This window comes from Beta vulgaris, chromosome 9, assembly GCF_026745355.1.
Source record: "Beta vulgaris subsp. vulgaris cultivar EL10 chromosome 9, EL10.2, whole genome shotgun sequence".
Classification (NCBI taxonomy): Eukaryota; Viridiplantae; Streptophyta; class Magnoliopsida; order Caryophyllales; family Amaranthaceae; genus Beta; species Beta vulgaris.
Window position 1 is genome coordinate 1,879,766 of NC_079210.1, and position 9,116 is coordinate 1,888,881.

The window sequence follows — 9,116 nt, forward strand, 5'->3', positions numbered from 1 at the left end:
TCAGCATGGTAACCAGAGAACCTGTAAGGGGCCGCTGAACCACTCATACAGGGCAACTTGTTCATCATTTCCCTCCGATATTTCACTTTACGTCATTAACATCTTTTAATTCACTTCATCACATAAATCATGTACCCATTAACGTCATCTTGTTCAATCCAGTGTGAACATATTCAATCATAACCTCAATCCATTCATAGCGATTTCAATAACTCATTTCATATTCACAATCATCACTTGAGTTCATTTATCACTCCAAATTCATATTCATTTCATTATCACAAGTTCTTACCAATTCCAACTTTCATAAAGCCTCGATATTAATAACAATAATAATATTCATGATAATCATAATGATATATAGCAATAATAATAACAATAATAATCATAATAATAATAATTATAATGATCATAATAATATAATAATCATATTAATATACTAATTGTAATAGCCTATATTTTAAGCAGGTTTAATAACGACTTTATAAATGAGATTTGATGAGTATAATAGCTTATATTTTCAGACACACTTTAGTCAAAGTTAGCTATGTTCATATTAGTAAAGAAATTACTTTGAGAATTATTATTTATCGTCTAAAGTAAGTTCCAAGCACAAATAAGTTAGTATGGATTTTATAAAATAGAGATATTGAGTTAACGGTTTTAAGCTTCGAAATAAAGAGAAACCCATTTTTAATTACAATTTATTTCTCCTCACTCATGTCATCTACTCTAGATGCTAGAGCATCACTCTCTCTTTTTTTTATGACTTCTCAATCAAGTGCCAAAGTGTATTTTTTTTCCTATAGATCAATTATTCTCTTCAAGATTTTAGTTTAATAACCCAAGTGGTTAAGAATTGGGAGAAACCTTAAAACAAAAATAAAACCCCAAAACCTCAATTTTCTCTCTCCTCTGATTTTATACCCCGTACTGTGCATGCTCAATTTCTGCATTTTAGAGTCGGAATTTGCCCAAACGTATTGAATCAAAGTTGTAGATCTCGAAAAGTTATTGAATTTAGACCCAAAAATCACTTGATTTGGAGTTCGGAGCTATGAGTTATGGTCTTTGCAAGTTTGATGTTGCTACCTTCAATTCTCTTTCCTTTGTTTTTACTCCGACAATCTGTTACCCCAATTATCTACAACATGCAATCCAATTTTGCTCTTTATTGCTGAATCAAAGTGGTAGATAACTTCGAGCTAATGAATTTTGGCCCAAAAATCACTTGATTTGGAGTTCGGAGCAATGAGTTATGGTCTTTGCAAGTTTGATGTGGCTACCTTCAATTCTCTCTCCTTTGTTTTTACTCCGACAATCTGTTACCCCAATTATCTACAACATGCAATCCAATTTTGCTCTTTATTGCTGAATCAAAGTGGTAGATAACTTTGAGCTAATAAATTTGGGCACAAAAATCGCTCAATTCGGAGTTCGAAGCTAGGAGTTACGCCTCACACAAGTTCAGCACTGCTGTTGTACCTTGTGTTGCGCTGCTGTCGTGGTTGGCTTGTTTGCCCATGTTGTCATTGCTAATTGTTGCCTTGTTGCTGCCATTGTTGGTATTCTTTTCCATATGAAGGTATAAGCTAATTTTTTTTCTTAATTCCTCATCTCCTTTGATTCCAATTCAAGTGTGGTGCAATTGGATTTTATATTCTGATTTTAGAAATAAACTTTGTTCTCAATTTTGTTATTGATTTGCAAATATAGTTATGATAAGAGTTGTTAAACTTAAAGATTGAATATTTTATCTTTCTTATTGGATTGAAGCTTCTAATATGAAGTAAGCCTCTTAAGTAAGTTTATAAAAACTGATTTTTATAAATTATGTTGTTTGATAATACTCTCTGAAATCAGAATGATGTTAATTAGAGATAGAATTGATGTTGTGAGTTGGATTAGTAGAATGGGTCGTATATAAGGTTGTAGTGGTTAGTTCATGGAAGAGCTTAGAAAGTATGAGTAATTCAATTTGTTTATCTAAATTGTTGTGAGGATGGTTAATGATTGTTGTTATTGTTTTGAGGTCGTTGTTGGAGTATGTATATGGAGATAAATTATGAAGTTCGAGCTATAGTGGTTATCCAGAATGTCGAGTTATTGGGAATTGTTTCAAGGTACACACATGTCCTTCCACTTTTCAAATATATTATTGATATTTCGATTGATCATATAAACTATATAAGTCGATCTTGATATGTTTTCATAAGTTTAACTTATGTTGTATTAAAAATGTGATTTGTACTATATGGTTTCTGAAATACATGTTTATGAGTTTTAAGACAAAGGTAGAACTAAATCGCATGTTAAGTTCTATTGGCTATAAGTTATGTTGTTTTGAGACTCAATAGTATGAATTTGTTTGATGAACCATGTTTTGTGATATGAATAAGGCATGTACATTTGGTTCTAAATGAGAGTTTCACTATATTTTCAATAGTTATAAGTTTTATTCTATGAGTTCAGTGAGTTATATATTAGGGGAATGGATAAGGTTATGAAGCTCAATTATGATTTCAGAAAAGAGTTCGTTTATATATGGTTATAAATGTATAAACTTTATAAGAACATAATACCTGTAAGTTGTTGAGAACCTCGGTATCACATCTTGGTAACATTAATTCTTGTTCAAGTTTCACGTATGAATTTTTAAGAAATCAATTATGATGTTTGATTACCCATTTCGAAATACATGCATTAGAGGTTGGAAGATATGGGTTTGGAGTTGTGGTTGTAATTTCAAAGTACGCTATAACATGAGTTTTGGAGAACTATTATTTGAGTACGGAAATATACATGTAGTAAACTATGAACTAGAATAGTATGAACTATTATTATAAGGAGAATAAGTTCAGATTAAAAAAGGTTACATTATGTCATAGAAGGATAACAACAAGGACTATTTGAGGAATTTGGGTTTTGTAATATTGAAAAGTTATGTCAAAGTAGTTGTGGGACAAATTAGTAGATCGAAGAATTATGTTTGAGAATGTTAGTTATTATTTGAAAAGTGGAGTTGGGTGATTGTGTAAGTTTTGGAGTGCCAACGTAATTAATGGGTCAGTTGTCGATAAAAAATTATATGGTTCTTAAAGATCAGACGACTATAAAAGTATATATTGGAAGGTATATATATTAGGGAATGAGAAACACTCAAAGTTGTAACATAGAGTTAAATAAATGAGTTTTTAATAGTGTTATCGATATAAAAGGGCTGGAGTGATGGTTTGGGAAGTATCAGACACTAAATTTGAGTTATGTTGACTAAGTCGAGGGAAGGTGATAACTGAGTTTGGAAAACTTCTATTATGGGTATCAATGAGGAGTGCAAAAGAGCTTAGGAGTCTTATTTTCTAATTGGAGAAGTAAAAATAGGAAATGGGAAGGTGGGAAGAGTATAAAATGTTATGTATAAAAGTCAAGTTAGATATCTAATTATTTGGAAGTGAATTTTGGAAGTTCAGCATTAATCTAAGGGTTAATAGAGTGGTTACAATAGCTTTGTGAGTCCAAGAGATGTTATAACCAAAATAAGTATTTGAGACGAAATATTAAATATTGAGGAGTAAGATCTGAAATGTGAAGGTCATATTAGAGAAATAAAGGATCAAGATATGGGTGGTGGTTTAAAAGAATATGAAATAGAGAAGTGTAACTTACAGTATTTAAGTTATGAAAGGTCATATCTGGAATTGGATTAAGTAAGAAAGTTTAAAGGTATAATTTTCTTGTAAGATAAATCAGATTATGTAAATGGATATTGGGAAAGAAAAATATAAATCTAGATGATAGAGAGCATGGTAATTAAAGTTATATAATGACAATACTAAGCGTATGGTGTTAAGGCTAATATGAGCTTTCAGTACAAATACATGGGGACGTATGGTTGTGAATTATAAATTTAAGAAGGATGAGGACAACGAGTTGAGTATTGGAAGGAGTAGATATTTTGACTTGCCATAGTAATTGTGGGTGATTTATGATAATGTAATAAGGTATATTCTGGCAATGAAAGTTCATGTATTGGGAATAAGAAAACCTTTAAGGGGAAAATTCATATCATGAGAATTTTGGAATGATATAGTTTAGATGCTATAATTAAAGACGGAAGTCCAGGTACAAAAGAAACTATTATGATGAAGGGAATTGCCAAATCATGTTAGAGGATACCTTATAGTCTACAAGTAAAATATTACAGATTAATCGCACGAGCTTATAATTGGTCTCGATAATAGTTAATTATCTTATGAGTCTTTAGAAACATATTGTACATTTTGATTATGTTATGAGTTCGACTGCGGAGAGACATTTGTTTTGAATACGTTTTATGTATATTACTTCCTTGAAAGGAATATTTGAGGTAAGTGAGATTATTTGATATTCGATTGTGTTATTATAAGATTATTGAGGTTCGGTATTTTGGATATGTTAATTACATTTCAACTTTGTTTTGTTTTATATTAATTTACGGACGGAGGTTTAAGTCGTTGATACACTTTGGAATTGAGTATGCGATACGAATTAAGAACAAGAGTATAATAAGTTTTGAAAGATATAAGTTTGTGTTATTGGGAAAATAAGCATTATGATTTAGCGATTGTTTTATGGGGAAAGTAAACAACATTTATGGAGCGAGATGCTCAATATGTGTTATGGAGCGGTATTGTTCCTTTGAGTAGTCATGATCCAAAAGTTATTGAGGTTAAGTTTTGGAAATTCCTAATTCGAAGTACCGAGCAGGAAGTTATGTTCATTTTAAGTTCAGTATTTTTGCTGTAATTATTTTGAAAAAAGTTCCAAATGTTCTTGTTAACTCAACCCTTTTGGTAAAGTTTAAATGAGCACACTAAGTGCCTATACGACTTTTACAAGTAGTAAAGAATTGATTATTTCCTTATATCTTTACACGTAACTAATATGTGAAATTGTTGACGTAAAACAAAAGATTTCAAAAGAAGATCCAAGTCTTGCAATGATTAGCAACACCATAGTAGTGGTGATTATTTTTCCTCTTCATGGATAAATATGTGTTCTTTGAAACACGTGTGGTATTGATAAATTGTGCATTTAAACTATTTATGTAAATAAACTATGGATACAAGTGGGTAAAGGCCGATACCAAATAAGGTCGTATGAACAACAACCCTTGGAGGATGGGTGATCTCCTTTCGAACCCTCGCTGGGTGGGTGAAGTCCAGCAGATAATAAAAATGGGACATGTCCTGGTTAAGGCTTGCAAGCATAAATATTTAAACGGTGGGGTGACGACCTCCATTAGCTTAGAGACAGTCGGCTCCTTGTGTAAGGAGCCCCTCTCTATTCGTGTTCGCTTTACCCAATGAAATTAAATGCTATCGACCCAAAGGGTTTTTGAATGATCTAAGTGGTGATCTTCATGATAAAAATTCTTACTTTAATACGATTGTGCAAGGATAGTAATCCTGAAATTTTTAAACAAGTAACTTACTTGTGAAGCATACTGAATTCTAGCATGAATTGTATACGAATGGTCTTAAGCCACCAAAATGAGGTTTTGGGATGAGCTTATGTATTTCAACTGTTGTTGAACATTGTCCTTATGGCAAGGAACTTATTATTTGTAGTATATGTATGAGTACTCTTTATTGAACTTTCTAGTTCAGGGTTGCTGGAGTCGTGATAGAAACATTTCTAACTATTTGATTTTAAGTATTTTTGAAGTCTGGGATTGTTCCACTTGATGAGTAATAAACCGCACAACTATATTTTAAGCCACTAAAATGAATTTCTGGTTGGACAGTGTATGTACTCAGTTTTTCTGATTTTGTTCTTCGAACCTGTCCTGGTGGGGGCAGGGTTCATTATTAGTGATTTTGCAGGGTTGATGTCGAGGTCGTGGAATATGATTATTGATCAAGAAGAAGAGTTTTATGTTATGAAATGGTGGGCTGAGGTTAAAGTTAGATGTTTTGTTTCAAAGTATTCGTAATCTGTTATTTGATTTTCAAGTTGTTATATTGTGGGCCCCTGACCCACAGATCCAGGATCGTTTTTATAGGTTTAGTTTCCGCTGTAAATAAATGCAAATTCGAGGTTTGTTAAGTGTTGATTTTGTTTTGTGTATCTTAATTGTGATTAGTTAGCAGCTCGGAAGTGCGGGCTGTTACACTAATAATAATCATAACATTATTAAATGACATTAACCGATTTTAATAACGTTGTAATAAACATCGTTGTCATATCGTACATCGTCCATCGTCATTATTCATAATTCATAATCCGCATTATTAAATCGATAATCCATAAATATAGTCCATACTTATAAATTTTATAAGCACATAATCACGTAATCAATTCATTTTACGCTAACGGAATCTATATTTAGATGGACATCGGAGATTACCTCGTGACTCGTACCCAAAAGTTAAGTTCACGAACGTATTAGCGCTCTGGTATTCCTCGTTTACGCAATAGGAGTCTACAATAAATGTTAACGAGATCTAAGTTAGTTCCTAATAACCCCTTTTATATACGTATATAAAATATACGATTTAAATAATCCAAATAACTTACAGAAATTCTCAATGATTTTTAAGAGAGTTTATAAATCAAACTAAATCATTTATGAAATCATTTTAAGTACTCACAAAATTATTTCAACTTAACTTTCATCATCTTTAACAACTATTTTAAACATGAAAATCTAATTTTATTTTACTCCTTATTTTATTTTAGAAAATCAAGAAATATTTTCAAGTTATAAAAGATTAAGTGAACAAAAATATACTAACTTAATTGATGTAACTTAGTTTAGGAAAATTGTAGGTTTTAGTTTTAAAAAATAAAAGTAAACAAATAAAACTAATTAAACAAAAAGGAAAAAGGAAATTTTTAAGGAATCAATTTTTCTTCCTTTTTTTTAAAAAAATAAAAATAAATGGACTATGGACTTGGCATTTGGGCTTTTTACTAATATGGATGGACAATTAGTATAAGGGTACTCATAACAAATGTAAAAAGTTTAATTAATTAGAAATAGTAAAATGTAATAAAACAAGTAAATGATTTATTTTAAACTATATTAAATAAATCAAAACTATATGAAATCATTATTTTAATAAACATAGTTATCAAATAAAATCACATTATCATAAAATAAATTTTGAGTGGAAATAATATTAAACCTTAATAAATAATAAAATAACTTCCTAAAATTCGTGGTATTACAAGTACAACCTAGAATTGCCTGCTAAAATAAATTCACCTATTTTGAGCACCGAGCCGCTATGGAGATGATATCGAGTTTGTCTCCAACCTCAATTGTTGTCGCTGCATTTTACTCGTTCATATAGGATAAATTTTCAAAGTAAAATTGTGAGACAACCATGCATTGTTGTTGGAGTGATAACAGAGCCAAGATAATGGGGACCTCATAGTGATATAATACTAGTCTTCTATGCATGCAATGTGTGCGTCGATTGTTTAGGTCTATTCTTAATAAATTTCATCAAAATATAATTATAGAAGTGTTATTTATAAGTATTGTTATACAAACTATTGTAATCTATAAAAATTTTAGAAATTGACACAAACATTTAGATGTAAATTTTTGTAATCAAATTAAATTTGTAATTTTTTTATTGACTAATAAATTTTCTCATTATGTCAAATTACTTTGTTAATGCTTATTTAGTTTATTATTGGAATTTTTGACCCATCTTTAAATTAGAAAAGGATATAATTGTATAAAATCTGAATATCCAATTAAGTATATATATTTAGCTAAGGATAAAAAAGATATTTTACTGGAGGACACCATAGTTCTCCCATTGACGTATATAATAGAGATATATCATGACAATCTTGCTTCATACCCTCTTATCATATATCATTGATTCAATGTTGTAGATGTGGAATAGTGTGTGACATGAAACAAATCTAAGCCAAATTTATGCACTTGTGACAAGCTAAAGTTGTATCACCTTATCAAAAGTAATCCTAATGTCCTCTAACAATTAGTAGTCAGGAAAGTAGGTTCGAACCCACAGGAAAAACAATGTTCTTTTCCTGATTGTCGATCAAATTTATATTATAGCAGGGAACGAGTGTTTTAATTTGTGTAATTATGCTAAACTAGACAATAACTATATCAAGAATATCAACAATAAAGAGGTCTAGGGCGTAGGTTCACCAATGAACAATATTCCAGGATGAAACACAACAATCAATAATGAATAATGAGTTAAACAAGTTGATTTGCTCTCTCGAGTCTAGATGAACCATAGAATGATATTAACAGGCGCTCGCAATTTATTAATACCAACTTTACCTATAAAAACTAGCCTTAATATCAAGTTTATACCTCTCGGCGCATAACCTAATATCGCAACACTATAATAATCAAATCTAGCCAAATCAGATTGAATAGAGATAATACATTCAATAGGTTTCAAAATACATCTTCAAAAATCAATACTTTATAGACATCTCTTCATAATTGATCATGGGTCCCCTTAACCCTAAAAATAGATAACTCAATCATAATTGGGGAAAACATACTCATGATAAGTAAACATGGTAGATTAATAATAAAAAATTAAATAGAAATAATAACGGAAAGGAAGGGATACCAATTGTAAACAATCTTGCAAAATCAAAGATTTTGTTGAAAATTCAATGTAAATTGGGAAAAAGTAATATACTAGGGTTCTTGAGTAATTAAAATTGTATTTAGAAAACTAAAGACTGAAATTATAATGAGAAAAACTTGGTATTTCAACCCTAAAACGAAAAGTATTTATATTAAAACCAAAACCATCGCAACACGCGCTTCAAAAACCTTAAAATAGCCCCGCCCGACCAACCCGGGTGGAATCTGCCCGACCGGACGGTTGTTAGGTATCCTAATCGCTCGTCATGCCCAACGGGGCGATCTTCAGGTATTCTTTTCCAAATAAACTCGTCTCGCCCGACCAACCCGGGTGGAATCTGCCCGACCGGACGGTTGTTAGGTATCCTAATCGCTCGTCATGCCCAACGGGGCGGTCTTCAGGTATTCTTTTCCAAATAAACTCGTCTCTCCCGACCAACCCGGGCGGATGTCGCCCGATCGGGCCCACAAGCAAACGTTG

At 31.3% G+C, this 9,116-nt stretch overlaps 1 long non-coding RNA gene across 1 annotated transcript; it reads left to right on the forward strand.

The window, feature by feature from the left end:
* The first annotated feature begins 1,591 nt into the window (after positions 1-1,591).
* Positions 1,592-6,108, forward strand: LOC125493418 (uncharacterized). The gene is made up of 2 exons (XR_007269976.2): positions 1,592-2,123; positions 5,841-6,108. It is a non-coding gene; the product is annotated as an uncharacterized LOC125493418 (long non-coding RNA).
* Positions 6,109-9,116: the final 3,008 nt, after the last annotated feature.